Source organism: Chelonia mydas, chromosome 9 (assembly GCF_015237465.2).
Source record: "Chelonia mydas isolate rCheMyd1 chromosome 9, rCheMyd1.pri.v2, whole genome shotgun sequence".
NCBI lineage: Eukaryota > Metazoa > Chordata > Testudines > Cheloniidae > Chelonia > Chelonia mydas.
The window spans coordinates 26,341,632-26,363,862 of record NC_057855.1 but is presented as its reverse complement, the minus strand read 5'-3'; the positions used below and the strand labels follow the sequence as shown (position 1 = coordinate 26,363,862).

The following is a 22,231-nucleotide window of genomic DNA, read 5'->3' as shown; positions in this document are numbered from 1 at the left end:
AAAAATCATCAAACATCATCCGATACAGGTGACAAAGTCATTCAGAAAGCTACTCATCAAATTCTTCCAAATAAAAGGTGGATAGGATGGCTGGTACGATAAAGGGCACTGAAAGGCCCTCAAAAATGCAGGGAAAAATGTGGAAACGTACCCACCACATGTTATAATAGCTGAGTTAGTCTAAAATAATGACCTGAACCTTCAGCCAGAAGTAAGGACCAGGCCAACCTTACCTAAAATGATATTATGGACTGTTAATGACTTAAACCAGCAAAACTAGGAACATCTGCATTAAAGGAGCCACTTTGTGGGGGGTTTCTGCCTAAAATAGATATTGCTGCAGTCTCAGAATATTACAGGTTCTGACGTGAGATTTAGTCATTTTGAGGTTTGTAATGTACATGCATCATTGACAGAGTTTCTTTTGTTCTATTTTCCTTTATTTTAAAGAAACAAAGTTTAAGACATCAAATTCTCTTCCTTTTCCAAGATATTGCCATAACCATACATAATAAGTTTACTTATAAAGCATCTCCTCTCCCTCACTCATGCACCTGGATTGCTTCAAAGACCGTGCTAATACAATAATGCACTACACATATGTCTTTGAGTGTATACACACTTATTCTTTTACATATATTTGATAAATGACTAGATTACCTTCTCCAAAAATGGAAATTAATAGACAAATTAAATAGTATTAAGTAATTTAAAAACAATAATCATATAATTAAAGCCTTTACATTTTAAATATGCAAGGCATTATAAAATATACAAATTATGGCCCTTCATAAAGCACTTAACACACTTTATGTGCATGTGCTTAAGTGCTTTGCTGAATCAGTGATTACATAAGTTTATGCATTTAAACCATTATGGGATATTTTTGTTCTGTTTTTACAAAAAACCACCCCCTGAAAATCCACTAAAAATCCCCACTACGTAGGGCCTGATTCGGCTCATTGACAGTTTTGCCATAGACTTCATTAGAAGCAAGATCAGGCCTAAAGCAGACCTTAATATGGCCCTGCTGATTTTTAAATCCCTGAATAATAAGGAACCTACCAATATTAAAGACCTCTGCACTCTGACTCCATCTTTTGTCTTTGACTAATTGGCCTATTATTTAGTTGAGTGACAAAGACTGTAGAAATACAGAAAATGTTACTGGGAATGGAGTAGGATGCATGTCCTAAAAAAGCAGTGCAGATCAAGGAAAAGGGTAAAACTGCATAAGATTCCTACCTATGTGTTTGAGTCTTAAATACCATTGTGATGGGCAGAGTAAATGGATAGCTAGATGGGTAGAGTGTGAATCACCTGAATAACTTCAAAAAGAAAAGGAGTACTTATGGCACCTTAGAGACTAACCAATTTATTTGAGCATAAGCTTTCGTGAGCTACAGCTTACTTCAGCATCCGATGAAGTGAGCTGTAGCTCACGAAAGCTTATCCTCAAATAAATTGGTTAGTCTCTAAGGTGCCACAAGTACTCCTTTTCTTTTTGCGAATACAGACTAACACGGCTGCTACTCTGAAACCTGAATAACTTCAGCTGGTTTCCCTCTTTCAAAAAATAAGTAAATGCCAAAAAATCTGGAGTGGAAATTTTGACATGAAGTAGCTTTAACTTATGTCATATATCTATAGTTAATTGTGGGTGGAGCCAGAAGAATTCCTGGGTTTGTATTTAGCACACCATCCCTCTGCCCATCAATAAATACTTATTTACATATCCATACAGTCCAGTTTTCAGAGTTAAACACCCAATTCCGTATGTGGACATTCAAACTGGCAATGAAGTTTCCATATGTCTTTGAATATATGCTTCAGAATGAGCCACCATGATCCAGTTACACATAATATAGGGGAGAGGATCGGAAATCATGCCTTCTTTTGAAGAATCATGATGAACTTGATGGCCCCTATATATTATGATGGTGGGTGACTTAAAAATGCATGCAATAATAAAAATAGCTTCCTAAGGCCTGATCTACACTTAAAACTTAGCTTGACTTGGTTACAGTACTCGGGTGTGAATTGAGTGAGAGACGTAGTTAAGCTGATCTAAGCGCTGGTACAGACACAGATAGGCAATGGAATAATTCTACGAAGCTACCGCCTCTTGAGGGGGTAGATTTACTACAGCAATGGGGAAAAAACCTTCCGTTGCTATAGCATGTCTATAATACAGCACTACTATAGCATAGTGTAGACATACTTTGTGTTGATGTGAGCATCCAAGTGTGGAGCTGGGTGTCCTAAAATAGACATTCATGTTTGAAAACTGACTGCACGGTCAGTCACTCACACATTTTTATATTGAATATACAATATCACATGTGTGATACTGCACAAGCTACGTACACTAAACTCTCTGGGTGAAATGCTACCCCCATTGAAGTCAAAACTCCTTTTGACTTCAAGGGTTGCACCCTTATTGTGTGTTGGTAAAATATGACGGTACACAGCTTTGTGAATTAGAATGCTGTCGTATTTTAAAGCACTTGGGGCTAGATAGTGTCTGACTTTGTGCAAGTACATAAAGTTTGGAAAGGTTCAAAAGGAGACTGATGCCATGGTGAGATTTAAGTTAATTTGTTTGGCCCCATAGCCCAGATTCCAGTTTGGATGCCTTAGGTGTTGGAGTAATCCTTGGGGTATTTAGTCAATAGCTGTGGCAGGGCTTATCTGCTTCTTCCATGGTTAGTGACGAAAAATGAAGTTGTAGCGTTTTTGGTAATAAATTGATTCTCTGGTGGCACAGGCAAATTAATTCTGCAATAACTAAGACCCTGATCTACTCAGGCAAATCCTTGTGCAAATGTGGAGATCTGATTAAATCAACTGGGCTCTGCATAGGAGCAGGGACCAGCCACATAGATTGCTGTGTCAGGGCCTTGCTCTCTTTGCTAGCAATGGCCAAATGGCAATATTCATCAAATGAATAATTTTTTGAAATTCAGGAAATGTTTCAAATACAAAATTAGAGAGTAATTGCTTTCACTATTCATCTTACTTACTCTTTACTCATGCATGGGGTAGTGGCACCATTGCGCTATTTCCTGAAACCTAGGTGCAGTGTATTGACACTTGTAGGTAGTGTTACTCTACAATATCATACAAGATCACTGTAAAGATTATTTTTCCTTTGTTAATGTGTTGTTCCCTACTCCAATATTACCTGAACCTGCTCTCTTCAGGAGCAATGGAAACACCTAGCTAAGATCCAGTGGCCCAGAAATAGAAGCATACACAGGGCTCTTTCTTCACACTGAGGAAGGATCAGAAGAACTCTTAGTGGAGAAACAAAAATTCACCTTGACTCTAGTTCTGGAGTGGGGTGACTGTTTTTCCTGTTTCACTGAATGTGGAAAGAAATGTGTGTGTTATCTCATTAGAATTACATTGTTGAGTTTTCAGGGGGAAAAAATTGTAACAGCAACATAGACCAATATAAAAGGGATTTTAAAAACATTATAAGTACAAGCTGAATTAAAAATTCCAGGCCAAATCAAAGTTTATAATGACTGGTCATTTTAGGCAGGAATTGGGGCTTTAAGCTGGAAGTTTTTTGTAATTTTCTTCCAGAATTATGAAAAGGGTTGGATCATGGAACACACTATGACTTAGAAAGTGTGTGTAGTGGAATACAATAGGGCTAAGGGTGTGATTATTTAAACAAACAGAAAATCTTTTGAGCCCTGGAAAAATACAGTAAATACTCCTGAGACCTAGGAAAAAAGGATACAAACTACAACAGCTGCCATTTTTAAAGTTTTTGTTGTCGTTACCAGAATCTGTAAGGTTGGGAATATTTTACATTATTTGTTTGTGCAAAAGTGTTGCATACTTGCAGTGGGTACTCATAAATCCATTTCCTGGAAATTTGCAGAGCTGAAGCCAATTAGTTGCAACAGAAAGACAGTCTTTTGCAGACCGTGCCTGTGCTTAACTAATCACATTGGTCCACTGTACAGTGAATATTAAGCAGCAACACTTTACTAAACCGGCCAAAGTCTGAGAGCTTGGTTATATTCTGCATCTAACCTTCAGTCTAACCTTGCAGCCTGATCCTCACTGTGTCTTTGAGAACCTTTGTGCAAAGGGATTTACTCGTTGTCTGAACAGACGGTCCACAGGCACAGTACCGTGCATGTGTCACATTTTCAATACAGTTCAGGGGTTATAATGTTTTACATATAAAATGGGACATACCAACACTCGCTTTTAGGGGATGATTTTTATCCAGATACCTTTTTATACCACATTTTGGTGAACGTCCTGCCAAGTAAAGCCGCTCTTCAGCGGCCCACGGTTATGTATTTGTGTCAGTCCCTCGGGTTTCACGAAGGCAAAACGCTGCAGTAGCATGAAAGCATTTTTTTTTCCTTCCCCCTTTGCATTCTTAAGGCTCGGCAAGTACGCCCAGCGCTTCCTGGTAGGTTTTGCTGAATGGGGGAGGGGGCAGTGCAGGCAGCAACGGAAACCAGACATTAGAGATAAGAGTCTGCACAGCTAGATGCCACAGTCCTTTCACGGCAGCTGAGTGAGTTGTGGCTATCATAATGCTACTGTGACAAGGGACATTTTTTCCCCCAGTCTTTTGTCATCTTGTAATCATGAATCCCACAATGCCTGGGGCAATCTGTCCACAGCCTGGTTGCCTCTGAAAAAAAAAAATGTGAGAGGTAAGTTTCCATTTCCACCGTGTCTCTCTCTCTCTCTCTCTCTCTTTTTGTTGTTGTTAAATACAGTCTTTATTTAATTAATTAATGAATATCTGTTTCGCTGTGCAAAATGTAGCTGGCTGAATGAGGAAGTGAGATTAGGCTTTCACTGACTTTCAGTTGGTCAGGCAGGGGCTGGGTTAGCAGGGTTTATGGTTTCATATCGCACACCATCTAGAGCTAAAAAGAAAGCCGTAGGTCGCAGTTGTGCTGAACGCAGCCGCCTTCCTGTGAGTGTTCTGCACGCTCTGTCAGATCGCAGGGGGCCTTGCAGTCCTCCAAAAAGAAAAAGGCGGGGGAGGAGGAAGAGAGAATAGGAAAAAAAAACAAACAAACAGGTGCATATAAAGTGTCATAATCACTTCATGATCTTTGTTTGAAGGGAACAGAAGATCGAACAGCAGGGGCTCCTAATCGCTTGCAAAGATTTTGCAGAGGGAAAAGTCTCATCACTTCTTCTCAGTCTACCGTCTAGCTTGGTTTTCATATGGGCCAAATATGTTCAGGGAAAGGTTAATTCTCTGCCTACTGCACATAAATTACGCATGACATGTTTAGCTGTGTTTCCTTATATGGAGAGTGCTGTATTTCAGTACTGGATGTCTTTTGCCAAGTTCGCAGGGTGGAGGACGCCCTGCATAAGAGGTTCTTTTTATTTATTTATTTATTCTGTTTTGTAGTGCGTCACTCAAACTGTAGGAAAAGTGAGTGCGCACACTGGTGTTTAGCAGCTAAAGTTCCGTTTGCATAGTACCATTCACTAAGTGTGAAACTTTAAAAACTACTTTGATTTTGGTTTTCATTCAAAGAAGGAAATAACCAGTCTTGTTTTCTGTTGGGCTGGAATTTTTTAAGATTAGCACTATGCCATAAGGAAATATTTTGATACAAAATTCTGTAACGGTAGGAATGTGGTGCTGATTCAGTTTAATTTTTTATCTCCCAACTAGTTTACTGTCATTTGGGTGTAGAGAAACTAATGGAACCAACTTGTACTTAGAAGCTGCCAAGTCCCATTGAAAATAATGGTGCTTCTAAATTGTAAATTAAACAATTACATGGTTTGGTCTACCAAAACTGACATGGTAGGAATAGCTGAAAAGTTCAGTAACTGTGTGTAGGTATATAGGTATGTGCATACAAGTGCACATTATATCTATACAGCAGCATATTAATATATATAGTGTACATATGTAAATATAGTGTGTGTATGTATATAAATACATCCACTCCTAAATCTCCTGGTCATATTTAATATATACATGTATGTATGTGTATATATAAAATTATTATAATCCTTTGAAAATTATCAGGTAAAGAAAAAAATTAGATCTATCCAAGTTATTTCTAGAGCATCTGTCAGTGTAATATCTCTTGCCAACATAATGGATAAAGGAAAATCAGTTGACATAATTTATGAGGACTTTCAGAAAAAAATCTTCGACATCTCAAGGGGCTGCTAAGGAAATTAAGCAGTCATACGGTGGGAGGAAAAGTACTGTTGCAGATTTGAAACTAGCTTAGAGGTGGAAAAAGAAATTGAAATAAATGGTCAGTTTTCAACATGGCAAAAGATAAAAACCATTGCTTGTTTCAAGGTTACATACTAGGGCAGGGGTCGGCAACCTTTCAGAAGTGGTGTGCCGAGTCTTCATTTATTCACTCTAATTTAAGGTTTCGCATGCCAGTAATACATTTTAACATTTTTAGAAGGTCTCTTTCTATAAGTCTTTAATATATAACTAAACTATTGTTGTATATATAGTAAATAAGGTTTTTAAAATTTTAAGAAGCTTCATTTAAAATTAAATTAACATGCAGAGCCCCCCAGACCGGTAGCCAGGACCCGGGCAGCGTGAGTGCCACTGAAAATCAGCTCGTGTGCTGCCTTTGGCATGTGTGCCATAGGTTGCCTACCCCTGTACTAGGGCTATGGTAGTTTAATATATTATTAGTGGCCTGGAAAAGGCAGTGAACCATAAAGATACAAAGTCTGTAGATAACACAATTTAGGAAAGACTAGAGAAGACTGTGAAGAACTTCAGAGGGATTTAATAAATCTAGGTGAATGGAGTGCACATTGGCAGATGAAATTCAGTATTGTTAAATGTACATTGAAAGGAATAATTTGAACCATTCATGCACTTTGTGAGGTTCTAGATTAACCACAGCGACTTTGGCTCAAAACCTGAAGGTTACTGGGGACAGCCTTTAGATGAAAATCTGTGTTCGGTATACAGAGATTGTTTTTTGACCAACAAAACAAAATATTAGGATGTATAAATAATGGGATAGAAATATTATAATGGCATTTTATATTAATCAATGCAGCACCTTCACCAGGAATTGTGCATTTGGTCCTGGCCACTTTACCTCAAAATCATGTAACAGAAGCAGGAGAGGCAAGTGACAGACAAATGATTGGAGGCACGGAGAGACTTCTGTGGGAAGACAGAGTGAAAAGATTCAGTATGTTTACTTTAGATGGAAGATTAATAAGAGAGGACATGATATGAAATAGGGAAGGTAAATTGGGTTTTCCTTTACTGGGAACATGAGAAGAGATAATCATCGAAATGGAAAAATTGATAAAAGGAAACCCTCTTTTTACACAATAATAATTAACCCATGGAACTTATTACTGCAAGATATGATTGAGGCCAAGAGGTTAGTAGAATTCAGAAAAAAATTGGACACTTCTATGGACGATGAGGACTTACACAGCTACATTTAATAGAAAAAAATCTCCTGTTTTTAGAAGGATTAGGAAGAAACTTCACCTATGAGCAGGTTATTGCATAGCTGTCCATTCTGGGATTTATTTGCATTTTCTGTCTGGTATTGGCCACGGTCAGAGATAGGGTCCAGAACTGAGCATTCTATTGGTATGAAACTATGACAATTCCCATGTTTTTTGTAGATGACAGTGAAAAGTAAACTGTATAAAGTGAATAACTGCTTCTGCTGCCATTTAAACCAATGGCAGAGCTCCTGATTTCAGTGGAAGTAAGACTGGACTCTGTCACGTTTTAAAAAAAAATAGTGTCAAGCTACTCCCTTTTAGAGCAAAATATATAAGCACATACATTATATATGCAATGAATTGATGGTAAATCTGTGCACTCAAGCTCAGCACACACAAATCCTAAAGTAAATGTTTTTGTGTGATTGTTTTTGTTTATTTTTATGGTAACATCTACCATGGGCTAGGCACGTTGCAGACACACACAGATAACAAAGCTTGGTCCCTCCCCCAAGGAGCTTCCAGTCTAAGAACAGAAAGACAAACAAGTAGACCGGTTAGAAGAAAATGGAACGACAATTAAAATTGTGTGCTGTGTAGTTGTAGCCGTGTCGATCCCAAGATATTGGAGAGACAAGGTGGGTAAGGGAATATTTTTTATTGGACCTCACCACCTTGTTTCCTTAACAAATAAAATTACCATTATATGCACTGTAGTCTGTGTGGCAGAAATGGGTCTTCAGGAGCAGATGTGTTCAGGCTGATTGTCTTGTACTAAGAAGCAGATCAGTTGGTGGGCAGGGCAGGAGAATTATGTGGGCGTTGGAAGTCCAGGACAAAATCTACTCCTAATCCACAGGTGAGGCATAGGGAAATGCAACAGCTCATGGCAGAAACTGTGCTTTTGGGGGAAGTTCTATGGTGTGTGTTATAGAGGAGGCAGGACTAGATGATCATAATGGTCTCTTCTGGCCCTTGAATCCATGAAACTCTATGGTTGCTAAAACAGCCTCAAGGCTGGAATAGAGGCCATGGTCCCTGTACACCTTCTCTATGGGTGTGAAATTCTCGATAGAGTCCTAAGTGGAGTATAGGATCATGTCCAAGAGGTGAATATAGCTGAACTACTAAGTAATAGCGGCCATAATATAATTAAATTTAACATCTCTGAAGGGTAAAATACAAAAGAAACCCATCACAGTAGCATTTAACTTAAAAAAAGGGAACTACACAAAAATGAGGAGGCTAGTTAAATGGAAATTAAAAGATACAGAAGTGAAATGCCTGAAAGCTGCATGGAAACTATCTAAAAACACCAGAGAGGCTCAAATTAAATGTATACCTCAAATAAAAAAAAACAGGACCAAAAAATGCCACCATGGCTAAATAACAGAGTAAAAGAGGCAGTTAAAGATAAAAAGACATCTTTTAAAAATTGGAAGTCAAATCCTAAATTAAATGAGCCTAAACTCTGGCAAATTAAGTGTAAAAGTATAATTAGGCAGGCCAAAAAAAGAATTTGAAGAGCAACTTGCAAAAGACACAAAAACTAACAGCAGTTATTTGAAGTACATCAGAAGCAGGAAGCCTGCCAAATAATCAGTGGGGGTCACTGGATGATCTAGGTGCTAAAAGAGCACTGAAGGAAGACAAGGCTGTTGCACAGAAGCTAAATGAATTCTTTGCATTGGTCTTTACTGTAGAGGATGTGGCCATTCTTTACTGCAGACGTGAGCCATTCTTTTTAGGTGACAGATCTGAGGAATTGTATCAGATTGAGCTGTCAACAGAAGAGGCTTTGAACAAATTGATCAGTTAAAGAGTAGTAAGTCACCAGATGATATTCACCGAAGAGTTCTGAAGGAACTCAAATATGAAATTGCAGAACTACTAACTGTGGTATATAACCTATTTCTTAAATCAGCCTCTGTACCAGATGACCGGAGGACCGATATATTTTTTTTAATGGCTCCAGAGGCGATCCTGGATATTACAGGCCAGTAAACCTAATTTCAGTGCTAGGCAAACTGGTTGAAACTATATTAAAGAACAGAATTATCAAAAACATAGATGAATGTGATATGTTGCAGAAGAGTCAACACAGCTTTTGTAAAGGGAAAACATGTCTCTATCTATTAGAATTCTTTGAGGGGGTCAACAAACATGGACAAGTGGAGATAGTGCACTTGGACTTTCAGAAAGCCTTTGATAAGGTCCCTTACTAAAGGCTCTTAAAATAAGGAATCATGGGGTAAGATAGAAGGTCCTTTCATGGATCAGTAGCTGGTTAAAAAATAGGAACAAAGGTTAGGAATAAATGGTCAGTTTTCACAGTGGAGCGAGGTAAATAGTGGAGTCCCCCAGAGATCAGTATTGGGGTCTGTGCTGTTCAGCATATTCATAAATGATCTGGAAAAGGGGGTAAAGAGTGAGCTAGCAAAGTTTGCAGATGATACAAAATTACTCAAGATAGTTAAATCCAAAACAGTTTGCGAAGAGTTACAAAGGGATCTCACAAAAGTGGGTGACTGGGCAACAAAATGGCAAATGAAATTCAATATTGATAAGTGCAAAGTAACGCACATGGGAAAACATAATCCCAGTTATACATACAAAATGATGGGGTCTAAATTAGCTGTTACCATTCAAGAAAGAGAACTTGGCATTATTATATATAGATGGTTGAAAACATCTGCTCAATGTGCATCAGCAATCAAAAAAGCTAACAATGTTAAGAACCATTATGAAAAGGAGAGAAAATAAGAGAAAATATAATGCCAGTGTATAAATCCATGGTATACCCACACCTTGAGTACTGCATGCACTTCTGTTACCCCATCTCAAAAAAGATATATTAGAATTTGAACAAGTACAGAGAAAAAAAAATGATTAAGGGTATAGAACAGATCTATATGAGGAGAGATTAAAAAGACTGGCACTGTTCAGCTTGGAAAAGAGACAACTAATGGGGGATACGATAGAGGTCTATAAAATCATGAATGGTGTGGAGAAAGTGAATAGGGAAGTGTTATTTACCCTTTCACATAACAAGAACTAGGGGTCACCCAGTGAAATTAACAGGCAACAGGTTTAAAACAAAAGAAAGTAGTTCTTCACACAACCAGTCAACCTGTGGAATTTGTTGCCAAAGGATGTTGTGAAGGTCGAAACTGTGGTAAGAAAAGAAATAGATGATAAGTTAATGGAGGATAGGTCCATCAATGGCTATTAGTCACGTTGATTCAGGGATGCAACTCCATGCTCCAGCTGTCCCTAAACCTCTGAAACTGGGACTGGACCACAGGGGTGGATTACTTGATTATTGCCCAGTTCTGTTAATTCACTCTGAAGCTGGCAGTGGCCACTGTCTGAAGACAGGATACTGGGTTAGGTGGACCATTGGTCTGATCCAGTATGGCTGTTCTTATGTTCTTATAGCAGTTTGTGGCCAATATAAGAGTGACCACAATGGCAACATTGCTGCCTTTTCTCGACTCATCCCCAGAAATCCCTCCTCATGCACATCCCTCTCCGCACCTTCACAGAGGTGTTCTTGAGCCCAGCTGTATCACATTTGGGAAGTACAGAGGCTCCCTTCACTCCTGTTTTGACAGCTGTATTCTCCCATATAATGTGAAGTCAACAGTCTCTCATCTTATTATAGTGTATTTTTGCTATTTCCAGCTAAACTTGGGAAACTTGAACAATAAAATTTGTAAAAAATGAAAATATCATATATTTTTGTAGCTGACAAATAATTCAGGCTTAATTTGGTTTTCGTTTCAGTCGAAGATTCAGATTGGTTTTTATTTTGCCTTATTCTTCCCCTTTAATGATAATTTGTTACTCAGGTAAATTAGAGACCCTCCACAACTAGAAATTCTCCATGTTATCCTGTTTTGAGTCTATTTTTAATTTTTTCAAGTTTCATAGCTAAAGGCAATAACACACAAAAAAAGTGCAGTTCACTGTGTGATCAGTAACTAACACTGAATAGTAATTAATATAAATATCAAGCTGTAACCTCGCCATTATTCTGCCTAGTGTAGAGAGAGCAAGGACTGAATCAGCAAGGAGGCTGAATTCCCTTTTCATCTCTTAAACATTGATCCTCACCAGAACACTGACCGGTACTACATGTTCTGTGAATAAATTGGTGGCTTTACACTCTTCCATCTTGCATACCTTTCACAAGCACTTAAAAATGTCACCCTTTGTAGAGGAAGGGAGGGCCATGTTTACATGCACTTAATATTATTCAATGGAATCCATCCTGGAGAGCAGGGAACTTCTATGGACACTGATAAATTTTAAGGCCCTGGGACTTCAGGTTGTCTGGGTTAGTAGTTTAGCAGTAGCACTCTCGATTAATGCTTCAAGGCTAGCTCACTCACTTGCACTTTAGACCCATGGAACTTAGAAGCTTTTAAAAGTAAACTTGATCTACAGGAAAAGGGGATTGATGTTTGCTAAATATGTGCTTTGTTAGACAACCTTCCAAGGAGCGTTGATCTATGAGAATGTTACTCAGAGGGGCCACTGAAAGTCCAGGAAAAACAGGATTTATGGACTAAAAAATACTAATCCACAGAACGGAGAGGTGGGCAAGATGTAATTTATTGTCTGCAGCCAGAAGGAGAATAATTAAAGAGAGCTCCATGTTTTCTTGTTTTGTATCAGGGTATAGCAGCCAATATACAGGCTAACCATCTCCTATTCTCTATTTTTATTTGCTTACAAGTACTGCTTGAGTTCTGCTTCTGGATAGTTAGTACAGAGATGGTAATAACACAGGAAAGACCTATAATTAGGAGATTGAGACTTTACACCTCTTGATGACCAGAATAGTGTATGATTGCTACTTAGGAGCTCTTTGGAGAAACTACAACTGTCATACTCCTAAAAGAGCTAAAGCGAAGACAGTCATATTAATTGGTATACAAATAGACCTTGCCGTAAATATTCATTCTCTTTAAAGGCTTAGTATGTGTTTTAATGAAAATGCTATGAAGATTGCTGTAAAGAAAAAAATTTTCTGTTAGCAAAGGCCAGTACATTCTGCTAAAACTGGGGAAAAGTCCTTCCTTTTTTAATAAGATCTTCTGTGATCTCTAGATGTTATCTAGTTTGATGCAATTTTATTTAGTACTGTATATTTTCACTCCTCTAGGACAGTGGCATTATAGTATAATATCAAAGAATGGGTCCAATCTCATAATCTCTTATTCCTTCTGAGTAAGGGGTCAGTGTAAAGGGCATAATGAAATTTTATCTATGCATGTGTTATGCACTCAGATACTGTAATGAAGCCTATCTGTCTATTAGAGAGAGCAGCCTGATGTACAAGAATTGGATTGCAAAGTACTAAGATATTCAGATCCAGGATTTTGATTTGCTTAATTATAGAGGTAATAATGGTTAGTCATGACATTTGGTTTCCATAACCAGGCACAGATTCAAATCCTCTCTCCCTGCCCAGGTGAACCATGTTCAGATCCAGGATTTTATATGCCATCTCCTATGTTAGTGGCTATAGGGATGACTAAGAAGCTTCCCCATGTTTACATGGATGCTCACATTACTGGTCTCTATACTTTCTGCTCCCTGGGGACCATGGAGACTGCTCACTGTTGATACAGAAACATTTTAAAATTATTTTTCTAACTAATTCAATAAGAAAAACAACATGAAAAGAACATTTTCTTTCTATTAGGGCCATGATTACTTACCAAAGGCATAAGCATATGTCTTCTTTTTTATTGCCATCTTCATGACATTTGGCATCTGTTCTGTCACCAATATACAAGTATTACTCCATTTGCGTCAATGGGAGTTTGTACATTTAGTAAGGGAAAGAGCTGAGCCCATTACTGCTATATTTTGTTTGTGATGCAACTTTTAACATATGTCTAGTTGGTAAAGGATTATAAATTGAAAAGGTGAGGATTTGGGCACGACATGTCATCCAGGAATTTAATTTCTGTTTTTTGTGTATTAAAATAAATAATGAATACTAGCTCTTGTCCTGGTATCAGACTTCTGCTTTTACCATCAGTAATCTGTACAGGAGAGCAGTATGTGGACATCTCCTTATTCAACATTTTGTTTAAATACTAAGGAAACTGACTAATCTGTTTTTAAAACGTGTGCTGGTTAATGCTGGTAATGTTTTTCTGCTGTTCTCTGAGGCATCTCTGAAATGTTCATTCATGTTTTCAAAAGAAGCTGTCTTGCTACACAACATATGTCTGTGACAACTGTCAAACAAACCCAACTGTTTCAATTGTATATGGTTCTATAGCATATACATCAGTGATTCTGGGCGTATATAGCTCCCCTTGAAGTCTGTGTACATTAGACCATTAGTGGATAGTTTCTGTGAGTCCATGTATTTATATGGTTATTGTTGTAAGAGTTCAGTGTACATTAAACTCATGATAAAATACAGGGATGTATCAGGAGAATTATTTTTGCACTGAGATAAATTTTTTTTAAAAAGTCTACATACTGTCTGCTTCTATATCTCTGAAATATTCCCTCAAATTATGTTCTGTACTATATTATCACTACAGAAGATTGCCTGTAAAGTCTGACTCTAGTGCAGCAAGCTGGGACAACTGAATCTTTAAAAAAAGGTAAAGTTAATAGTTTCCCATATATATGTGTGTGTGTGTATAAAGCAATATTTCACACTCAGTATAAAACACAAATACATAAATTAGTGTTACTGTTCTAATTATAGTTTGTTTTCAATGGGATGATTGCTACTTGGTGTTAATTCAAAACATCATTAGCAAATTTAAAAGATAAAAACATTTCTAATATGTTAGGTAACTTTACTGTACTGTAAAATTAGTGTAGGGCTGGATTAACCCTTCCTGAATTAAAAAAAATAACTGCAGAAGAGAGGAAAAAGAGGGGCAAAAATTAACACTTGTTCCCTTAAAATGGAATAGGTTTTGAGGTCCAGAGAGTGGACAGGACTCTCATATATTAGCCATCTGTTCTACAGTGAATATGCCCTCTCATATATTAGCAGTCACTGAGATGCTTCTTGAGTTTAGTCATCCACAGTCTCCCCGGCAGCACTGATTCCTCAGGAGCCATGTTTTTACTCGTCAGATCACCCACAACTTCGCACTAGCAGCTCTGAAGAGAACTCAAGAGTTAATGCTATAGCTATATGCATATGCAAGTGGTCAGCTGGGGACAATGCAGTGGAGGCTGGATTATTCTTAGCTACTCACTTTTAAGCCCCTACTCCTAAAGTCTTGGTGCACCTGTGGATGGCAGGAGTGGGACTATGCAACAGAGGCAGCATTCTACCTCTTTTCCTGCTTTTAAGAGGAATTCAGCTTGAGTTGTGTCTCCTCTTCATGGGATTTGGGGAAATTTTGTGTCATAGGGTGGCCTGATCCTATGAGATTTGCATGGCTGCACCCTTACATTCTCACAGAAGGTCTCTAAAGGCAGTGGAGTTATCATCTGTGCATACAGATATGTATTATGGCTGGGCCCTTAATAGCCAGTTTAAACAATGTTAGTTCTTCTGACTGTTTAGGCTCTTAATCATTGCCAGAGAAGCGTAAAGGTGCCTTAATGTAAATGAGAATTCAGCCCACATATCAATGAATTGTGTGTGTATATGTATGTCTTTGTTTATGCATGTATATATTTGAGATTTCAAGCTTTGGCCTGTGATATACAGAAGATCAGACTAGATGATTTGGTGGCCCCCCTGATAAGAGATTCATAGAAAATTAATATTGTGGACACCTCCAGTGTAAAAGCAAGCTGGACATAATTTTGTATTTGAATCAGAACCAATTTTAGCATGATAAATTACAGGGTGGATTTGATTTAAATCATGATTTAAATCACTAGTCCGGAAGACTTGATTTAATCCTGGATTTCTACATAAAAGTGCATTCTTGTTGGTTGTTATAACCTTAATACATATTCTTTACAACTCAGAGATAGATGAGACCCAAATTGGGTCTTTCTTACGGCCTGCTGCCATTACAGGTTTTCCCTTCTAGTGAGAGAATGGTATGATAGATCTCAAATCAATGAAGGCTACACTCAGAAAGACCTCAAGACTTCTGGAATATGCTGCTCAAAGAGTTTCACTGTTGTTTCTACTGCCTGTCCCTCTCTTCTCACATTTATCTCCAGACTTCTTCTCCTTGTCCAGATCTGTTCTGCACCCAACAATCTTCTGTTCATTGAACTTTTTGAAACTTTGCACTTTTAGAGAAAGGTAAGGGACTGACTCTGTGTACACACATTTGCAGAGGGACAATAGGGTTGAGGTCTGGTATTTCTCATCTCTATATGTTATTTATTTATTTAAAAACATTTTTGCTGTTAACAAGCACGTGACCTCTAGAGACACAAATCCGCAGTTTTAGAACTGCAAAGCTAAGCATCTCTGATGGTATTTTCTAGACTGAGCTCTGAGTCCCATTGGGTAGATAGAAAGATTAACCTAAATAATCTCTGCAGAAGCCCCTGGAACCCCATAAAGATTGGGTCCCTAATCCATGAACTGTTGGAACTCATTTACAAATTTTTTCTTAAACAGTACATGAATATATTGTCTCATACTATAGAATTAGAATTTATAATCCGTATTCCATGATGAGATATCTTTGAGCTACAATGTATAGTAATTAAAATGATTTTAGATAGGTTTTTTCCTCAAAAAGCATTTTATCAAAAAATCCGATTTTTTAATTTTTTTTTTTAAATCATTGATTTTTATCCACCCTGATAAATTAGTATTGAAAAGCCTGAACTCTGTATTTTATACAACTGTACAGTTTAAAATGTGAAATGCAGTATGAGTCCTGAAAGTACTGAGGTGCCATGCGGATGGCATTTCTTACATCCATTCATTTATGCAGACAGTAATGATGCTTTTCTTAGGTGTATGGATGGTAATTTACATTTGAATATGTTCAGTATTTTTTTCTGTTAGAAGCTATATGAATGCATTGTTTGGCAGCGTGAGAAGCTTCTGTTGCAAAAGGACACCCCTCCCTTCCAAATAGATACTGGTCATTAACATTACATTCATAGTTGGGTTCTGATATGTGTGTCAGTTACACTTTGATACACAAAATGAAGTTTTTTAACAGAATATGCACTGAATTTTTCTTTTAACTTCTACACCACATTTTCTATATCTTGTAGTAAGAAGTTTAGTTTCTAAAGCTTTAGATTTTGTGTGCCAAAAGATTAATAGACTTAGCAGACCTGTTTGTTAAGCTTAGTGATGATAATGTAATAAGTCAAGAAATGGTCACAGATCATTTGGTGAAGCAAAATATGCATCAGAGTTGAATTTGGAACAGGCATTTTTTGAAAGACTAATCAAATGTTATAAATAACATTCCCTGACTTTGCTAGCTAATCATACATTCATGTGGTCTGCAGTGCTTGTATAGGAAGTTCAAAAGATTTATCGTGCGTTCGATAGACATTTAATAGAGTGAAGATAACTAGCAAAAGTGTTCCCTCAGTTAAACACATGTGCAAGTCCAAGTGGTATAAATAGGAATTCACATGCCTAGCTTAGGACCATACATAGCCCTTAGTTTTTACATTAGGCCGGCTTCTGAACTTCATAAAGTCAATATAGAGAAATCCTGAGGCCCTTAGTCAGGCAAGCTGTTATTGACCTTGGTAGTTCTATATATTTTTATTCTATGATCGGCTTCAGTGGGAGTTTGCCTGATTTTAAAAAGTGAGTAAAACGAGTTATGAATTGCATTCATTATCTGAACAGGTAAGAATATTTACTAAGGAAAACGCTTTACTTAGAGGGTAAAACTCCTACTAGCTTCCCTGGGAGCAGCATTGGACCTAGAGCCTAAAAATGGACCATATTCCAAATCCTGGAAAGTATGCACATGCTACTTAACCTTAACCTTGTGAATAGACTTCAGTAGCACTACACACATTAACAATTAATAATTAATCACATAATTAAGTGCCTGGCTGTCTTGTGGCTCAGGGTGCTCAGCACCTTGCCGATTCAAGCCCTAAAATTGTTCATGATAATTTCTGTCAGAAACAGATAACACATAGATTATGAAGGTTTTGAAAACAGTCCACGGAGTATCAACAGCTTCATAAAACATAAGCTAAATGCAGATGATTGCTTCAGAACATAAAAGTTTTACAGTGTCTGATGTCTTCTTGCATCACACTTCAAAATTAAACTTCAAGGTCTAGAATAATAAAGTAGCAATAATTCAGTCAAGAGATCCAATCATGTGTGGAATGTGTGGTAAATGACCAAAGGTTTACTTCAAACCCTACTTACATTAACTTTTAACGTAGGTTTATTCAGCAAAGCACTGGTCTTTGAAAGAGACCACAGTTCACCTATAGTTTAGGGTATTAAATGGAATGAATTTCATAGACTCAGTTCTACAGATTACCAGACTAACTATCTAATTTTGTAGAGTTTGGCAAAATTGACACTATTTCTCAAGAGATGTAATACTAAGTGATGAGGTACAGCACTTCTTGCTGAGAGAGCTCTGAGAGAGAGAGAGGTCATCCCCCAAGTTCTTAGTCCACAAGGCTTTCATTTCAAATATCTGTATTGTACATGCTAGTTGGTGGGAGTGGGTGTGTGAGAGAGAGTGTGAGAGAGAAACACCGGTTGTGGCTCCATAGTTAAGGAGGAGTTAAGCTTTTCACTTAAAGCAAATGAAAAGCTCAATACTATATGATGTATGAAAATACATCTCTGTATCCTCAAAATTTTTGCACTTGCTCTTTGAGAATAAAATGAATTTGCTGAGAATATATATCTGTTAGTTTGTTTACAAGTTAAAATTAATTAAAGATTGATCCTTTAAGAAGTGTAGCACCTAGTATCAGACCTTTTGTTTGGCCCTAATGATCTTAATAATGGAACAACAGAAACTCTTCAAACTTCCCATATGGTTAGAATTCAAAAATTAAAAATTGTGCACAGGGTATGTTGAAGAATTTGTTTAGGATTACTCATCATTTTCCCTATTATTTTTTTTGTAACCGAAAGATTCTCCTTCAGCACAGGCTGAGGAATAAGGGTCTACCACAGAGAATTTCACAAATAACTGACCTTTTAAAAAAAATAGCTACCATCTTCCATTGTTCTCAGTGGGACTAAGGCATAGGCTATTTTTAGCAAAGATGGCTATTGTCTCTGTTCACCCATTCCATGTGGCCTTTCTCTCTGTTTCCTGACAGCAGTAGGGGCCACCATCTTCCCTAAGGGACCTTAGCTTCACTTTTATTGGGAACTATGGGAAGTAGTGGCCATTTTGAAATCTTAACTGAGGTATCTTATAGTTTCAATCCCATTGAGAACAATTCAGTATAACCTCAGAGTTATGAACAGCTCAGGAATGGAGTTTTTTCATAACTCTGAAATGTTCGTAACTTTGTAATCTGTTATGGTTGTTCTTTCAAAAGTTTACAACTGAACATTAATTTAATACAGCTTTGAAACTTGACTATGCAAAAGAAAAATGCTGCTTCCCCCCCCCCTTTTTTTTTTAGTACTTTATGTGTAACACTGTACTGTAATTGGATTTTTTAAATCTCTGCTGCTGCCTGATGGTATACTTCTGGTTCCAAATGAGGTGTGTGGTTAACTAGTCAGTTCGTAACTCTGAGGTTCTGCTGTAGGATGATGTTGCAATTTAAAAAGAAGGTAATCCGTTGTGAATTATCTGAAGAAGATTTTGTGTACCACCTTCTGCTGAATTAAGAACTTTCAGTTATGAAATATGACAGCAAAAATGACCACTAATTTTAAATATTTCTTTTTCAAAACTACCCATTAATCAAATCACTTGAACTCTGCCCTGTAATGACACCATGAGGTGGTGGGGAACTAAAAAAAAAATCTTTAAAAATCAATTTAATCCAACCTGGGTCCACAAACACTAAGATGTCTTAATTAAAATTATATTGTTATTGCATTGTATCAGTGTAAGTTATTTGTACTGAGGGCAAAGCTAAAGTTATTTTGGGTTTCCTAACTGTGCATTTGCATAACTTAACAGGATTTCTTTTAAGTTTAACTTTAATTCTGAATGTCCTAGGTTCATAATGTTGGTTTGTTTGTTTTTTTTTTAAATTTAATTTTATAAATACCACATCCCTTTAATACATATTATTGATATGTATTCTCAACCTTAACCCAATTTCAATGTAATTTTTTATTGGGAATAGATGTGTATGTGAATGCATATACACATATATGCATATGTATTTGTACACAAAATATAGTTTTGTGTTATAAAAATATTTAGTTGTGGACATTCTTCTTGCAAATAACATCATGTACAAACTGCTGTGTCAGCTCTGAAAAGTAGAGTAAATATATCTGGAATTTGCCCAAAATGATCTGCAAGATGTTCTAGAGAGGTTGAATATAGTAATATAGAAAATAGCAAAATCCAGAAATAACCCCACAAAATCTTAGAGGGTTATCCCAAACAGTCCTGCAAACCATACTACAAGGTTCCATAGGGTTTCAAAGTTATGGCTTTGAAATTCAGTGCGTTTGGGGAATTAATCTACATGGTACATAACTACTTTACAGAGGACCATTGCAACTTGTCTGAGGTATCTGAGGGTGGTATATGCCACTGGGCTTTGCTCTATAAGAGGTGGCTGGGTGTTGTCTTTGCTTGTGGTACTTTAAGCTTGACCATCTGAAGGAGAGGTAAAAACTCACCTATGCTACCAACGTGGTGGAGAGAAGAGCTATTTTCCCTGTTTGGGAGTTCTGAAGAGAAACTGCCCTTCCCTGCTGCTCTCTCTCCCCACTGCTGGTCATCTGTGAAATTTGTTGTGGTCCCTGCCTACTTTTCTCACCCCATGCTGGAGTTATTATCTGTGAAAGAACAGGGGATATCTCCATCTGAGTCATAAGGGGAGAAGCTGGGACTCTGACTGTCCCCCTGCAGCTGTTATGATCTCCTGCCTGTGGTTTCATCAGAGCTTCAGTCTCCCAACCACTCACTCAACCAGGAAGTGAACTAAAGATTGAAGAATGAGAAACTCTCTCAGAATTGACTAGCATATTAGAATTAACCCAAATTGGGGCTTCACTTTAAGGGAGGCTTCACTTGTCTAACGCATGTGTGTGTGCTCCATACTTAAAGTTGATTTTGTTTTTAATCTGGACTACTTTATGGAGGTGGAGGAATATGAATATAGAAATGAATGCTCAGTAATACCATTTATAAATAACTCTAGCTTTACATATTAACAGTATCGCTGTCTTTGTTATAAGGCAATACAATTATGCCTGTTTCAGAATAAAACATGCATTTCTTTTAAAACCTGAATAAATTGCTTTAGAAGGAAAATAAGTTTGCTTTATTAATTGGGTCTAGATGCATCACAGTCTTCTAAAGCCTTTAAATTCCGTTTTTCCCAGGGGTACCATAAAGTACTATTCAGGCTTCAGAAGCTTGGTGAACCAGGCAGATTTGTCAAGTTTTCCAAGTAGATTGCCAAGCTCGAAGCAACAGTAATTAGACCTGGACTCACCTTAAAAATATATGCTACCATTCCAACATTTTGTTTAATATTCATCTTACGAATTTGGGTATAAGGGCCTCTTTGCTTTAAGTTCTATTCAGAAAGTTTACACCACTCATCTTCATTGATGAGTGCCTTGGCATTTGTCTGATGACATGCACTTACAGTCTGAAAACTTACACTGGCTATTTCAGGCAAGGTACCACTTTACCCATGCCATTCAGTTTCCAGGGAACAAAAGTCTAAACACAGTGATAAACACAGAATGATTTACATATGAGAATAAGTAAATAGTGTTTTGCCTAGGGATACATGAAGCTGCAAGGAAATACATTTTTCAAGTATTTGGAAGTCTACACAGAATTCTTGGTTTTGTATAGTTAGCTTTAAAAAAAAATCTTCTTTTATACATAACCTTGTAGGGAAAATCCTGCAACCCTTAGCGCTTACTCAAGACAAACTCAGGATTTTATTCATAGTGCAATGACAAACGAATGACAGTGAATCAATTATAGTAATAACATAGTATATGCTATAGGTAAATAAAATAAAATAAAATAAAAAACATCTGACAAATCAAAGAAGAGATTAGCGTTTGCTGGTTTTAAAATGAACATTTTTTAGTTTGTATCTCCACTGAAGGAAAGACTCTCGCTGACTCCTATGGGTGTTGGATCAAACTCCTATATTTTATAAATAGCCTACCACGCTCTATAAGAAAACTTTTTTTTTTTAATAAACTCACTGTTATTTTTTTTCCTGAAGAAGTAGAGGACTTATTTCTGATCTTTGTTTATTTTTTTTTTTAAATAGTGAAGGCTAAGATTAAAGGATCTGGCCCTTTTGTTGCTGTTGTTTTGTAAGTACTGTGCCACTGGCAGAATCAGTGTTTAATACAGGGTGTGAGATTCTTTTGCTATATTTTTACTTCGTGTTTTTGCTGTTTGGTATTCTGTCTCTCAGTCCTCCACAGTCAAGATATGTCCTAAAGCCTGCTTTGTTCTTGTTCAGTCTTTTCAGATAGTACTTAAGAATACTCCAGTTTCCCGTGTAATGATTAGGATTGCATCAAATTCCATTTTTCAAATAGAAGATTTTTAAAGCTGAGAGAGCACAAGTTCAACTGGATTTATACTGAATAAATTTACTGTATTTTTAAGTTTCTCTCTTCTCCGCAGTTAACTTTCATAAAAAAAGA

At 37.2% G+C, this 22,231-nt stretch overlaps 1 protein-coding gene across 39 annotated transcripts in view; it reads left to right on the top strand.

Annotated features, from left to right (window-relative positions):
* MBNL1 (muscleblind like splicing regulator 1) overlaps window positions 1-22,231 on the top strand; it is a 197,511-nt gene that overhangs the window by 4,078 nt on the left and 171,202 nt on the right. For 5 of the 39 annotated variants that reach the window (XM_043521827.1, XM_037909350.2, XM_043521812.1 and 2 more), the window contains exon 2: window positions 14,046-14,108. The exons of 13 other annotated variants lie outside the window; for them this stretch is intronic. The gene's annotated coding sequence lies outside the window, so the exon portion shown is untranslated. Of the gene's footprint in view, window positions 1-4,335; window positions 4,692-14,045; window positions 14,109-22,231 lie in introns of those variants that run through there. 21 more of the 39 variants (XM_043521830.1, XM_043521818.1, XM_043521811.1 and 18 more) reach the window with 13 other exon arrangements.